The sequence below is a fragment of the Mauremys reevesii genome, linkage group 5 (genome assembly GCF_016161935.1).
Source record: "Mauremys reevesii isolate NIE-2019 linkage group 5, ASM1616193v1, whole genome shotgun sequence".
NCBI lineage: Eukaryota > Metazoa > Chordata > Testudines > Geoemydidae > Mauremys > Mauremys reevesii.
Window position 1 is genome coordinate 140,501,569 of NC_052627.1, and position 14,370 is coordinate 140,515,938.

The following is a 14,370-nucleotide window of genomic DNA, read 5'->3' on the forward strand; positions in this document are numbered from 1 at the left end:
CAAGACTACTTCTACCCCTGCTTTCCCTGCCAGCTCAGGACCCCAGCACCCTGTCTTGCTGAGCCAGACACTCTCATCTGCTCCAACACAGACCCAGGGTATGAATTACCTGCGCCAAAGCTGCAGGTTTACCTGAAAGCACCTAACAGAAGTGTGCTGTGCTTGTCTTTAGCACTCAGATGCCCAACTCCCAAGGGGTCTAAACCCAAATAAATCCATTTTACCCTGTATAAAGCTTATGCAGGGTAAACTCATAAATTGTTCACCCTCTATAACACTGATAGAGAGAGATGCACCGCTGTTTGCCTCCCCAGGTATTAATACATACTTTGAGTTAATTAATAAGTAAAAAGTGATTTTATTAAATACAGAAAGTAGGATTGAAGTGGTTCCAAGTAGTAACAGACAGAACAAAGTAAGTCAGCAAGCAAAATAACCTAAAACATACAAATCTATGTCTAATCAAACTAAATACAGATAAGATCCTCACCAGTTCCAGAATGCTCCCTTTTACAGACTAATCTCCTTTTAGCCTGGGTCCAGCAATCACTCACCCCCTCTTACAGTCACTGTCCTTTGTTCCAGTTTCTTTCTGGTATCTTCGGGGGTGGAGAGGCTCCCTCTTTAGCCAGCTGAAGACAAAATGGAGGGGTCTCCCCTGGGCTTAAATAGACTCTCTCTTGTGGGTGGGGACCCCCTCCGCTCTCCTATGCAAAGTCCAGCTCCATGATGGAATTTTGGAGTCACCTGGGCAAGTCACATGTCCATGCATGACTGAGTTCCTTACCAGCCAGGTCACACTCCTGGGAAAGCCCAGATGTGGGTTGGTGTCTCCAAGTTCATTGTTGGTTTAAGTGTTTCTTGATGGGGCACGTACTGAGAATAGTCTTTTCTCAGGAACCCAACCAACTGCTTCACTACACCCTACTTAGAATCAAACAAGTAGGCAGCCAATAATCATACCTTCAAATACAAAAATGATACATGCCTACAAATAGGATTAATAGATTCAATAGATCATAATCTTTACAGAGATATGTTACATGGCATATGTAGTATAAATCACATTCTAGTCATGTTATATATATACATTCATATGCATATTTCCATAAAGCCTTATGGGAAGTACCATCACAAGGGGGAGAGGTAGATACGCTGGAGGGTAGGGATAGGATACAGAGGGACCTTGACAAATTGGAGGATTGAGCCAAAAGAAATATGATGAGGTTCAACAAGGACAAGTGCAGAGTCCTTCAGTTAGGAAGGAAGAATCCCAGGCACTGCTACAGGCTGGGGTCCAACTGGCTAAGCAGCAGTTCTGCAGGAAAGGACGTGGGGATTACAGTAGATGAGAAGTTGGATATGAGTCAGCAGTGCGCCCTTGTTGCCAAGAAGGCCAACGGCATATTGGGCTGTATTAGAAGGAGCATTGCCAGCAGATCGAGGGAAGTGATTATTCCCCTCTATTTAGCACTTGTGAGGCCACATCTGGAGTACTGTGTCCAGTTTTGGGCCCCCCACTACAGAAGGGATGTGGACAAATTGGAGAGAGTCCAGCAGAGGTCAACGAAAATTATTAGGGGGCTGGGGCACATGACATACGAGGAGAGGCTGAGGGAACTGGGCTTATTTAGTCTGCAGAAGAGTGAGGGGGGATTTGATAGCAGCCTTCACCTACCTGAAGAGGGGTTCCAAAAAGGGATGGAGCTCGGCTGTTCTCAATAGTACCAGATGACAGAACAAGGGGAAATGGTCTCAAGTTGCAGTGGGGAAGGTCTAGGTTGGATATTAGGAAAAACTATTTCACTAGGAGGGTGGTGAAGCACTGGAATGGGTTACCTAGGGAGGTGGTGGAATCTCCTTCCTTAGAGGTTTTTAAGGTCAGGCTTGACAAAGCCCTGGCTGGGATGATTTAGTTGGGAATTGGTCCTGCTTTGAGCAGAGGATTGGACTAGATACCTCCTGAGGTCCCTTCCAACCCTATTCTATGATTCTATCATTCCCTGCTCTGACTCTGCCTCCGCAAGGGGAACACTCCCTACCCACAGCCCCTGCACAGCAGATCCTACAGCCCGCCTAAGCCTGGGGTCAGGAAGCTGGGGTCAGAGGTTATTGGTTAAATATGAGGGCCCCAAAGTGGCCTCTAATTTTGAGGCGTCCAACTTTAGTCTCCTAAGAACTGATTCGCAGAAGTGCTTGGCACTTCGCTCTCCAGTTGAAATCAGAGCCTGGAGACACCCAACATTACAGACACTTTTAAAAGTTTAGGCCTCAGCACTGAGACCTGGTGACTGTTAAGGTTAGTTTCATGTCCATGTATGGTCATTGCCATATATGGAAGATGCTAATTCAAACCCATTGTGATGCACAAGGAGTCCTGCTTGTCAGTCTCTCTAACAACAGACCAGCTGTGATTCACCTCCCCAGCTCGGTCAGATCATCATCTAATGTAACAGGCCGACGGGTTCAACCCAGTGGCTCTGCCTGCCACTGAGCCTGAAAAGGGACAATGTCCAGATACATACGCGACATCAGCTCTTGCAGGCGAAGGCGGCCTCGGAGAAGAGCCAGGCCTAGCAGGAGGAGGAGACCCAGGAGAAGGAGAAGGAGACGCACGAGGAGAGGTGAAGTTCCTGTTTGAAGTTACTGCAAATGAACTGGGGAAAGGCGTGTATGTTGCAGGTGCTGAACAAGAGCCCCTGGAGCAGGGTTCTGCCCAGGAGTATTCGGGCTGGCCTGCATTCATCCCCTTCTCTTGTCTCTCCCCAGGCAGACGCTCTTACCACTACCGGAGGAGTATGGTTTTCTGAAGCCGTAGCTGTGTCCACTCCTCCTGCTCCTGAGAACGAGCAGCCACCCCATCACAAAACCAAACCAACGGGAGAACTGGGCAACCTGGCAAAACCCAAGAGAACCGGCAGCAGGAGCCGCTGATCAATAAATCATCTCAATGCAAAAGGCATTTAACTCTTCGGTCATTGCTGCATTTTCTGCTATTGTCTTTCCCTCCTCTTTGAGTACTGGGCCTACCCTGTCCTTGGTCTTCCTCACAGAATCATAGGGCTAGAAGGGACAGCAGGGTTCATCTAGTCGAACCCCCTGCCGAGATGCAGGATTTGTTGTGTCTAAACCAGGGCTCAGCAACCTTTCAGAAGTGGTGTGCCAAGTCTTCATTTATTCACTGTAATTTAAGGTTTCGCGTGCCAGTAATACATTTTAATGTTTTTAGAAGGTCTCTCTCTATAAGTCTATATTATATAACTAAACTATTGTTGTATGTAAAGAACATAAGAATGGCCAGACTGGGTCAGACCAAAGGTCCATCAAGCCCAGTATCCTGTCTGCTGGCAGTGGCCAATGCCAGGTGCCCCAGAGGGAGTGAACCTAACAGGCAATGATCAAGTGATCTCTCTCCTGCCATCCCTCTCTTATGATCGACTAATGCACCCTGCCGTCCATCACCACCCTTTGACAAACGTAAAGGTGGTGATGGACGGCAGGGTGCATTAGTCGTATTTGGCACGTATTTGGAAACTTTAAGCTGCACACAGGTTTCTGAGTGATCAATTGTTAACCAGCTCCGAGAGGGACAGACAGATTTCATGTGTGAAAATACCTGTTCATTATTATTGCCCTTATATAAATCGATGGTACGCCCACATCTCAAATACTGTGTACAGATGTGGTCTCCTCACCTCAAAAAAGATATACTGGCACTAAAAAAAGGTTCAGAAAAGGGCAACTAAAATGATTAAGAGTTTGGAGAGGATCCCATATGAGGAGAGATTAAAGAGGCTAGGACTCTTCAGCTTGGAAAAGAGGAGACTAAGGGTAGATATGATAGAGGTATATAAAATCATAAGTGATGTGGAGAAAGTAGATAAGGAAAAGTTATTTACTTATTCCCATAATACAAGAACTAGGAGTCACCAAATGAAATTAATAAGCAGCAGGTTTAAAACAAATAAAAGGAAGTTCTTCTTCACGCAGCGCACAGTCAACTTGTGGAACTCCTTACCTGAGGAGGTTGTGAAGGCTAGGACTATATCAGGGTTTAAAAGAGAACTAGATCAATTCATGGAGGTTACGTCCATTAATGGCTATTAGCCAGGATGGGTAAGGAATGGTGTCCCTCACCTCTGTTTGTCAGAGGATGGAGATAGATGGCAGGAGAGAGATCACTTGATCATTGCCTGTTAGGTTCACTCCCTCTGGGGCACCTGGCATTGGCCACTGTCAGTAGACAGACACTGGGCTGGATGGACCTTTGGTCTGACCCGGTACGGCCGTTCTTATGTTCTTATGTATGTGGATCCAAAAGCTGAAAGTATTGCAAATGCAATTTTCTTCAAACAGTTAAATTTCACTGGCAAGGATGTCCAGCAGGTCAGAATAGAGGCCCCATGATCTCTTTCAGTACCTTCAAGGGCACTCCACAGATCTCCAAACTTTGATGCCCACAATTCTGAGCTTTTTAACTGAATGAGCTGCATTTTGAAATCTTCAACACTCATCCACTGAAATAGAGCCAAATCCAAGTCGCTTTCATTGAACTTTTCAGGGTTAATTAGAAAAGAACGCATTGGGCTAAATCACTGGAAATCTCGAAATCTGTCAGAAAATTCTGATTCCAATTCTTGCATGTACATTCCAATCTCATTGACACTGACAGTGCAATGTGTCGATAGCTCTTTTATGTGTTGGAAGTAGCGGAAAGTCGAAGTTCGAATATTCCGAGAAAAAACTGCAAGTTTTACAACAAATGCTTTCCAGGCTTCATAAAGATCCAGAACTGTTTGCCCTGCACCCTGGAGACAGAGGTTGTTTGCCTGCACCCTGGAGACAGACAGACGGGGTAGTTTTGTGCTTTTTCCGACAAAAAGGCCTTGATTACATCAAAACAGTTTACAAAGTGCACCAAAACCTTGCCACGACTTAGCCACCAAATGTTGCTGTGAAGTGGGATGTCATTATTAGCACTGTCCATCTCTTCTAGCAGTGCTTGAAACTGTGAGTCAAAGCAGATCGAGCAACAAGGAAATTCACAATTCGCACCACTGTATTCATGACATTATTAAGCTCTGAATTAGAAATTTTAGCACACAGGTTTTCTTGATGGATGATACAGTGAAATTTGACTGTTGGATGGCCAATTTGATCCTCAAGTAACTTTACAAATCCCTTCTGTTTTCCGACCAGGGCAGGAGCACCATCTGTTGTCACACAAAATATTTTTCTGATGTCAACTCCTCATTCTTCAAAATGGTTTACAAAACTTCCCACTATATTTTCCCCCTTTGTTGTGCCATGCTAGGGTGACCTGATGCCCCAATTTTATAGAGACAGTCCCGATTTTTGGGTCTTTTTCTTATATAGGCTCCTATTCCCCTCCTCCCCACAGTCCCGATTTTTCACATTTGCTGTCTGGTCATCCTATGCCATGAAGGGGTTTTAGGCAACAAAGTTCCTCTTGGATTTCATTGGAAGCACAATATCTTGCAACAATTGCCAAATGCGGAACGTTGTTTATATCCACGCTCCCAACAACTGCAATGCTAAACACTGCTGTGTCTTTTAATGCAGTCGTCTACCTTTCGTTAATGTTTTCTGCCATTTCGCTTATGCGTCTCTCAACTGTTCTGGCAGAGCCAGGCAGTTCTTTTATTCTAGATACGATCGTAACTTTATTTGGCAAATCATGGAACAAAACCTCTGAGAAACCTACTGAGAAAAACTTCTTTTATATATTCCCCATCTGTAAACAGCTTTCCGTTTTTTGCAGTGCACTGTGCAATCTTGTAACTTCCTTCTATAGCTTGATTTTTATTTACACTTAAGCATTTAAAAACACAGCTTTGCTTCTCATATCCTGCTTCTGCTTTTTGATCGATTCAGTCTTGTCTGCTTTGTCAAGAAAGGTTTTCTCGTGCTTCGTTTCAAAATGTCATCGAACACCTGATGTGCGACAAACAACACTTTCGCAACAGAAAGCACAAACAGCATGGTTCTTCTTTTGAATAAATCCAAATGTGTCTGTCCAAGAAGGCTGAAATGAACTGACATCTAACTTTGCTTTCTTAGGAGCTGACATTTTGTCAAATGTTCCCCTCAACCCACAGCAGGAAAAAAGATCGCAACGGATGGCACGCACAACGTCAAATCCAGTCCGCTATTCCGTGTGGCGTGGTATAAGCAGCAAATCAGGACCTAAAAATATCCCAGTGGTGCTGGAACAATTTTTAAGGTGGGGGTGCTGAGCTGTGCCCCCTCTTGCCCCTGTCTGCACCTCTCACTGCCCCCGGCTGGGGCCAGTGGGCCACAGCTGGGGGTGGCTGCAGAGCACTAGGCCAAGGCCAGGAGCAGAGACCTCAGGCCAGCAGCGGACTGAGTGGGGCCGGCAGCTGGGACCCCAGGCTGGCAGCAGAGTGCCACTGAAAATCAGCTCGTGTGCCACCTTTGGCACGCATGCCATAGGTTGCTGACCCCTGGTCTAAACCATCCCAGGCAGGTGGCTATCAAGCCTCCTTTGGAAAACCTCCAGCAAAGGAGCTCCCACGACTTCCTTAGGCAGCCTGTTCAATTGTCTACTGTTCTTACAGTGAGGGAGTTTTTCCTGAGATTTAATCTAAATCTGCTGTGCTGTAGTTTGACCCCATCACCTCTTGTCCTGCCCTCTGTGGCAAGAGAGAACAACTTTTCTCCATCTTTTTTATGGCAGCCTTCCAAGTATTCATGTCCCCCCTTAATCTCCTCTTTTCCAAACTAAACTTCCTTCAGCCTTTGCTCATTCAATCCTTTTGATCATCTTTGTCGCTTGCCTCTGGATCCCGTCCAGTTTCTCTACATCCTTTCTATATGTTAGTGACCAAAACTGGACACAGTCCTCCAGCTGAGGCCTAACCAGTGCCCATCCCCTCCCATGCTATAATGTAAAATAACACCGTGCCCAGAACAGATCTCTGGAGCCCCACTTGAGACCTCCTTCCCATCTGACATCATTCCATTAAGAGTCATTCTTTGTTTGCAGTTGTTTAAACAAGTATCCACTTGAGCCCCTTGAGATCAGGAAGCGCAACAGACAAATATTCAGCTGCCAAACATTAATAGTCTGCACCGAGTGTGAGCAGATCCCTGAGATTGGGAGACCCCCTTGGCCAAATATCAAGCCTTGAGCCAAAGCATGGAGGTGCTAGAACTTCACTTAAATGGATTATGGGTGTTTTAACATCAGCAAAACAGCGTTTTCTCCTAACCGTGTTATCTGGAGTGGCTGGACTGCATTTGCTGAAACTTTTAACTTAAAAAAGGGCAGGTCCCCCCACGCGGAGAATTCCAGCCCAAGCAGCGACCTTTTGGCAAAGTTCTTAACACAGCTGGGGATAGCAACACTGCAAAGTCTGTGTATAGTGTGTGTGCATGCGTGTGCCAGCTCTGTATATAGTGCCTGTGTGCATGCAGAGTGCTGCCAGCGCTGTGTATAGTGTGTGCACATGTGTATGCAGACACTGCCATCTGTACATATCGTGTGTGTGTGTGCGCGCATGTGGGCATGACAGTGCACTGCTGAGTATAGTGTATGCGTGCACGTGCGGGGAGCTGCCAGCTCTGTCTGGTGCATGGGCCAGGTGCTAGGCACTCCCCATGGGGTCAGTTCGTGCCCTGCCCAGACTGCTGTATGGCTTGTGCAAGCAGTATTATCAGCTCTCCACATCTGCAGGAGGAGCAGAAGGGGGCTGGGGAAGAAGGGGGGGATGCAGAATTGTGGTGGGGTGATGTGGGACTGCTGGGCCCCAAAATCTCATGATTTGGGGGGTGGAGGGTTTGGTGGTTGTAGAGATAGAACCAGTCCCTGAGTCTCACTCCCCATGTGTTCAGTGAGGCTGTAGCACTGCCCTGCCTGCCAGGGGCCCGGGAAGGTAAATGCATTAGGTGTCGTGAGGCACTCAGATGCCAGGTAAGTGTGTCAGGCAGCTGGACGTGTGTGCATGGTACAGGCAGCTGGTGCCCTGCTGGTGGTGGTATGTTCTTGTCACACCGAGTGGTGTTACTCACTAGTAAATCCAACAAATGATCCGCAAAGGACATTAAGGGAGAGGAGGGGGGGCGCTGCCCCAGGCAATCAGTGCTGGCCCCAGTGCGGCACTAGGGGGCGCTGTGCTGCAGGGAGCAGGGTGGAGGCTCAGTAGGGGGCACTGCCCCAGGCAGTCAGTGCTGGCCCCAATGCCCCAGTGCGGCACTAGGGGGCGCTGTGCTGCAGGGAGCAGGCTCAGTAGGGGGCACTGCCCCAGGCAATCAGTGCTGGCCTCAGTGCGGCACTAGGGGGCGCTGTGCTGCAGGGAGCAGGGTGGAGGCTCAGTAGGGGGCACTGCCCCAGGCAGTCAGTGCTGGCCTCGGTGCGGCACTAGGGGGCGCTGTGCTGCAGGGAGCAGGGTGGAGGCTCAGTAGGGGGCACTGCCCCAGGCAGTCAGTGCTGGCCCCACGGTGGTGCTAGGGGTAGGTGCCGCTGGCAGGGCCGGATTAAGGCAGGGGCTTTAGGGGCTGCAGCCCGGAGCCCCGGCTCAAGGGGATCCCCACAAAAATAAATCACAGGCAGTGATCTGTGGGGCACCCAGGCTGCCTGCCATAGCCCCATGCGGCAGCCAGCTGCTGGAACATCTCTGCGGCCCCTGGCGAGGGGGTTCTGCACACTGCCCCCACCCCCAGCACTGTCCCTGCAACACTTGTGGGTAGTGCACGGAGACACGCTGTCCCCCTTCCCCCAGGGGCGCACAGAGACGTGCCAGCATCCAGCCACTTCCTGGTGTTGTACCAATATAATAAAAAACAGCAGGATCTTATTAAGAGGGATAAGGCAAAGATGCCACATTTATTGTAAATACCATAACAAAACAAAAAACGTTTTTCTACTTGTTTCTATTACTACTTATTTCTTATACATACATACACACACACACATTCATTCATACAATCATTCATTCAGGTTCTGTATAGATGTTATAGTTACCAGCCTAGATGTTGCTCATGCCAAGTTACTGGCCAGGTATCTTGGTCATGAGGATGGAGCCGAGTCTGTGTCAGATGCATCTGATGCTCCTGGAGGCTGGCAGCAGAACCATAGACTCAAAGTCCTCAGTCTTTAGAGTCCAGTTTTATAGGAATTTATTCCTATGTCAGTTCATGAGAGTTGCTTCATTTTGCTGTTGCTAAGTCAATCAGCAGGTGGCTGGCTCCATGTTATTAGATGTTTTGTTTTTCCTTCCTTTGAGGTGTGGTGGGTGGATTCCAGTTTGCCCTCCGGGGGTCATCTGGTTGATCCCACTTGACACCTTCTTCAGCCGACACTGAATTCTTCAGGCTGGTGACTCCCTAACCATTCATTCACATACATTCTCTATCTTAATTACATCTATTTCACTGTCTCTTTACCTTTTGGGGTGTTACCAATTTATGTGAGACTCCCTGTCTTTTAACAAGCAAAGATAAAGTGAGATGAAAACTTACAGAGGGTGGGGGTCTCTATCTATACACTATAACAGCTACTGTTTTGGCTTACTTAGAGAGAATTAATGTTTAACAAGTTTTATACAAAGTATTTCTTTGAGCTTAACAAGTTTTATACCAAGTATCTCTTTGAGCAGGCTTTACACAGACACAGCTGGTGGCTTGCAGGTTAGAAGCTAAATGTTGGGAATCACAAATTTACTTCTAACATAAACCTTAAGTTATAAAGTATTAATTAACAATAAATCAATAATCATTTCTCATATAAACCATGTTTAATATAAACCTTCTTTAATATCCCTACACTGGAGCCCTGAGCCCTTCTGCGCCACCAGCTGGGGAGCCACCTGTGGTACGTGTCTCCCGACTAGATCCAGTACCTCGCAGCCCTTCCTGCACCCCAATCCCCTGCCCCAGCCCCCTCCTGCACCAAACTCCCTCCCGGACTCTGCACCCCCTCCTGCACCCCAATTCCCTGCCCCAGCCCCCTCCTGCACCAAACTCCCTCCCGGACTCTGCATCCCCTCCTACACTCCAATCCCCTGCCCCAGGTCAGAATCCTGCTCCTGCACCCCAACCCCCTGCCCCAGCCCCCTCCTGCACCAAACTCCCTCCCAGGAAACAGACTTGTATACAGGGCCCCACAAAATCTAATAGCCCTGGGCCCACAGCAGAGTTAATCTGGCCCTGGCCGCTGGAAATGCCTGTCTCATGAGATGTAAAATCTGAGGGTTCTTGTCATTCACGGTTCAAGTGATCCAGGGGCCTTCCCCCACCTGCCCCCACGGACGAGTCAGGGTGTTACCCGGCCACATTGTAACACAAGGGACGATGTGTGACAGATGGGTGCCAGCCACTGCCCTGGGTGAGCAGGGGCTGGCGTGCAAGGCTGGGCACCAGAATCCATGGATGAATAGGGGTGCAGTGGAGGCTGGGACGGTGGTAGCCCCATCTGGGTCTGCATTTGGTTTTCCCTTCCCCTTGCTTTTTGCTATTGTCTTCTCTCTGGGGGGTTGTGGGGGGCACGGGGAGCGGGCTTCCTCTGGGGTTGTGGGGGCACGGGAGTGGGCTCTCTGGGGGTTGTATGAGGGTGCGGGGAGGGGCTCCCCTCTGGGGGTTGTGTTGGGGCACAGGGGAGTGGGCTCCTTAAGGGTTCTATGGGGGTGTGGAGGAGGAGGCTCCCTTCTGGGGTTGTGTGGGGGTGGTGGGGCGGGCTCCCCTCAGGGGTGGTGTGGAGGTAGTGGGGGGGAGCGGGCTCCTCAGGGTGGTGTGGAGGTAGTGGGGAGCGGGCTCCCCTCAGGGGGTTATTTGGGGGTGCAGGGGAGCGGACCCCTCTGGGTGGTGGTGTGGGGAGGAGGCTCTGGGGCGTGGTATGGGGGTGCAGGGTGAAGGGCCCTTCCTCTGGATGGTTATGTGGGGTACAGGCAGGAAGGCTCCTCAGGGATGGTGTGGGGCACAGGGGAGCGGGCTCCTCTGGCGGTGTGTGTGGGGCAGGCTCCCCTCTGGGTGTGTGTGGGGTGTGGGGAGGGGCCTCTGGGGGTGGTGTGGAGGGAGGGGGAGCAGGCTCCACTCTGGATGGTTATGTGTGGGGGCAGGGGCAGGCCCCTTAGGGTGGTGGGGGCGCAGGGGAGCGGGCTCCTCTGGGGAGTGGTGTGGGGGAGGGGGAGCAGGCCCCTCTGAGGGGTGGTGTGGGGAGGCTCCTCTGGGGGTGGTGTGGGGTTCAGGGGAAGGGGCCCTCTGAATGGTTATGTGGGGCGCAGGGGAGCTGGCTCCCCTCTGGGGGTGGTTATGTGGGGCGCAGGGGAGCGGGCTCCCCTCTGGGGAGTGGTGGGGGAGGGGGAGCAGGCCCCTCTCAGGGTGGTGTGGGGTTCAGGGAAGGGGCTCCACTCTGAATGGTTATGTGGGGGCGCAGGGGGGAGCAGGCTCCCCTCTGGGGGTGGTGGTGTGTGGGCGCAGGGGGAGCGGGCTCCCCTCTCAGGGGTGGTGTGGGGGGAGGGGGGAGCCGGCTCTCCTCGGGGGGGGGTGCGGCGGGAGCCAGCTCCCCCCGGGGGGGGATGGGGGAGGGGCTGCTGCCCACAAGGGGTGTGGGTCTAGCTGAGACTGGCGCCTTGGCCGCTGCCTGGGGTCCTGGGTGCGACGGGCAGGAGGCTCAGGGCTGGGCCTGCAGCTACAAGACCAGCCATGCACTAGCAGGCCAGAGAGATGCACCGGCACATCGGCAGGAGCTACTTGCCTGACACCCTGCACAGAGGCAGCCCAGCTTCTTTTCCAGCGCCCGCAGGCTGGCAGCAGCTCTGCATACCCCTGGGTGCTGCATCTGCACCAGCCCCCCAGATGCGAGAGGGAGGAGCCGCCTGCCACACCCCAGCACGGGGACCCTGGCCTGGGAGATGAGACTGGGAGAGCCCGAGCTCCCCTCCCTACAGCCTGTGCCATGTCCCTGTAGCAGCCACAGGCTGGTCATGGCTCCTTGCACCCCGCTGGGTCCATCCTGGGACCCCGTAACCTCTAGGTAGGGCTCGGGGTCGCTCCCACAAGGTCTGACACGCAGCGCCACCTCCTGGCTGCCCAGTATATTACAGTTCAGCACTCCAGGGGAATGGGGTGCGGCTGCTGTTTGGGGCTACATGGGAGCAAGAGTGTAATAAGAAAAGCCAAAGAGGAGTTTGAAGAACGGCTAGCCAAAAACTCCAAAGGTAATAACAAAATGTTTTTTAAGTACATCAGAAGCAGGAAGCCTGCTAAACAACCAGGGGGAACCCCTTGACGATCGAAATACAAAAGGAGTGCTTAAAGACGATAAAGTCATTGCGGAGAAACTAAATGGATTATTTGCTTCAGTCTTCACGGCTGAGGATGTTAGGGAGATTCCCAAACCTGAGCTGGCTTTTATAGGTGACAAATCTGAAGAACTGTCAAAGATTGAAGTGTCACTAGAGGAGGTTTTGGAATTAATTGATAAACTCAACATGAACAAGTCACCAGGACCAGATGGCATTCACCCAAGAGTTCTGAAAGAACTCAAATGTGAAGTTGCGGAACTATTAACTAAGGTTTGTAACCTGTCCTTTAAATCAGCTTCAGTACCCAATGACTGGAAGTTAGCTAATGTAACGCCAATATTTAAAAAGGGCTCTAGGGGTGATCCCGGCAATTACAGACCGGTAAGTCTAACGTCAGTACCGGACAAATTAGTCGAAACAATAGTTAAGAATAAAATTGTCAGACACATAGAAAAACAAACTGTTGAGCAATAGTCAACATGGTTTCTGTAAAGGGAAATTGTGTCTTACTAATCTATTAGAGTTCTTTGAAGGGGTCAACAAACATGTGGACAAGGGGGATCTGGTGGACATAGTGTCCTTAGATTTCCAGAAAGCCTTTGACAAGGTCCCTCACCAAAGGCTCTTACATAAATTAAGCTGTCATGGGATAAAAGGGAAGGTCCTTTCATGGATTGAGAACTGGTTAAAGGACAGGGAACAAAGGGTAGGAATTAATGGTAAATTCTCAGAATGGAGAGGGGTAACTAGTGGTGTTCCCCAAGGGTCAGTCCTAGGACCAATCCTATTCAATTTATTCATAAATGATCTGGAGAAAGGGGTAAACAGTGAGGTGGCAAAGTTTGCAGACGATACTAAACTACTCAAGATAGTTAAGACCAAAGCAGATTGTGAAGAACTTCAAAAAGATCTCACAAAACTAAGTGATTGGGCAACAAAATGGCAAATGAAATTTCATGTGGATAAATGTAAAGTAATGCACATTGGAAAAAATAACCCCAACTATACATACAATATGATGGGGGCTAATTTAGCTACAACAAGTCAGGAAAAAGATCTTGGAGTCATCGTGGATAGTTCTCTGAAGATGTCCACGCAGTGTGCAGAGGCGGTCAAAAAAGCAAACAGGATGTTAGGAATCATTAAAAAGGGGATAGAGAATAAGACTGAGAATATATTATTGCCCTTATATAAATCCATGGTACGCCCACATCTCGAATACTGTGTACAGATGTGGTCTCCTCACCTCAAAAAAGATATTCTAGCACTAGAAAAGGTTCAGAAAAGGGCAACTAAAATGATTAGGGGTTTGGAGAGAGTCCCATATGAGGAAAGATTAAAGAGGCTAGGACTCTTCAGCTTGGAAAAGAGAAGACTAAGGGGGGATATGATAGAGGTATATAAAATCATGAGTGATGTGGAGAAAGTGGATAAGGAAAAGTTATTTACTTATTCCCATAATACAAGAACTAGGGGTCACCAAATGAAATTAATAGGCAGCAGGTTTAAAACAAATAAAAGGAAGTTCTTCTTCACAAGGCTAGGACAATAACAATGTTTAAAAGGGAACTGGATAAATTCATGGTGGCTAAGTCCATAAATGGCTATTAGCTAGGATGGGTAAGAATGGTGTCCCTAGCCTCTGTTCGTCAGAGGATGGAGATGGATGGCAGGAGAGAGATCACTTGATCATTGTCTGTTAGGTTCACTCCCTCTGGGGCACCTGGCATTGGCCACTGTCGGTAGACAGATACTGGGTTAGATGGACTTTTGGTCTGACCCGGTACGGCCTTTCTTATATTCTTATGAGCTGCTGGACCTCCGGGAGGCAGGGGGGCATGTCTGCATTGAGGGTCGCTGGGGATGGTGGTATCTCTGGGCTCCAGCAGACATCTGACTGGGGAGTGAGCAGACCATTAATTCACTGACTACAAGAACTGGAGTTTATAAAGCTGCCAGTGTAGATCAGGACCCATCCAATATTTGACAGGAAAGGCCTGGGAGTGACCTGACAAGGAGGGAAATGGATGGATGTCTGTGACTTTAATAACCCAGCCCCTAAGGAGGGCTGCGGTTATTGGCTTGT

At 49.5% G+C, this 14,370-nt stretch overlaps 1 long non-coding RNA gene across 1 annotated transcript; it reads left to right on the forward strand.

Annotated features, from left to right (window-relative positions):
* The first annotated feature begins 2,391 nt into the window (after positions 1-2,391).
* Positions 2,392-2,972, forward strand: LOC120407157. Its single transcript, XR_005599820.1, has 2 exons — positions 2,392-2,624; positions 2,770-2,972. It is a non-coding gene; the product is annotated as an uncharacterized LOC120407157 (long non-coding RNA).
* Positions 2,973-14,370: the final 11,398 nt, after the last annotated feature.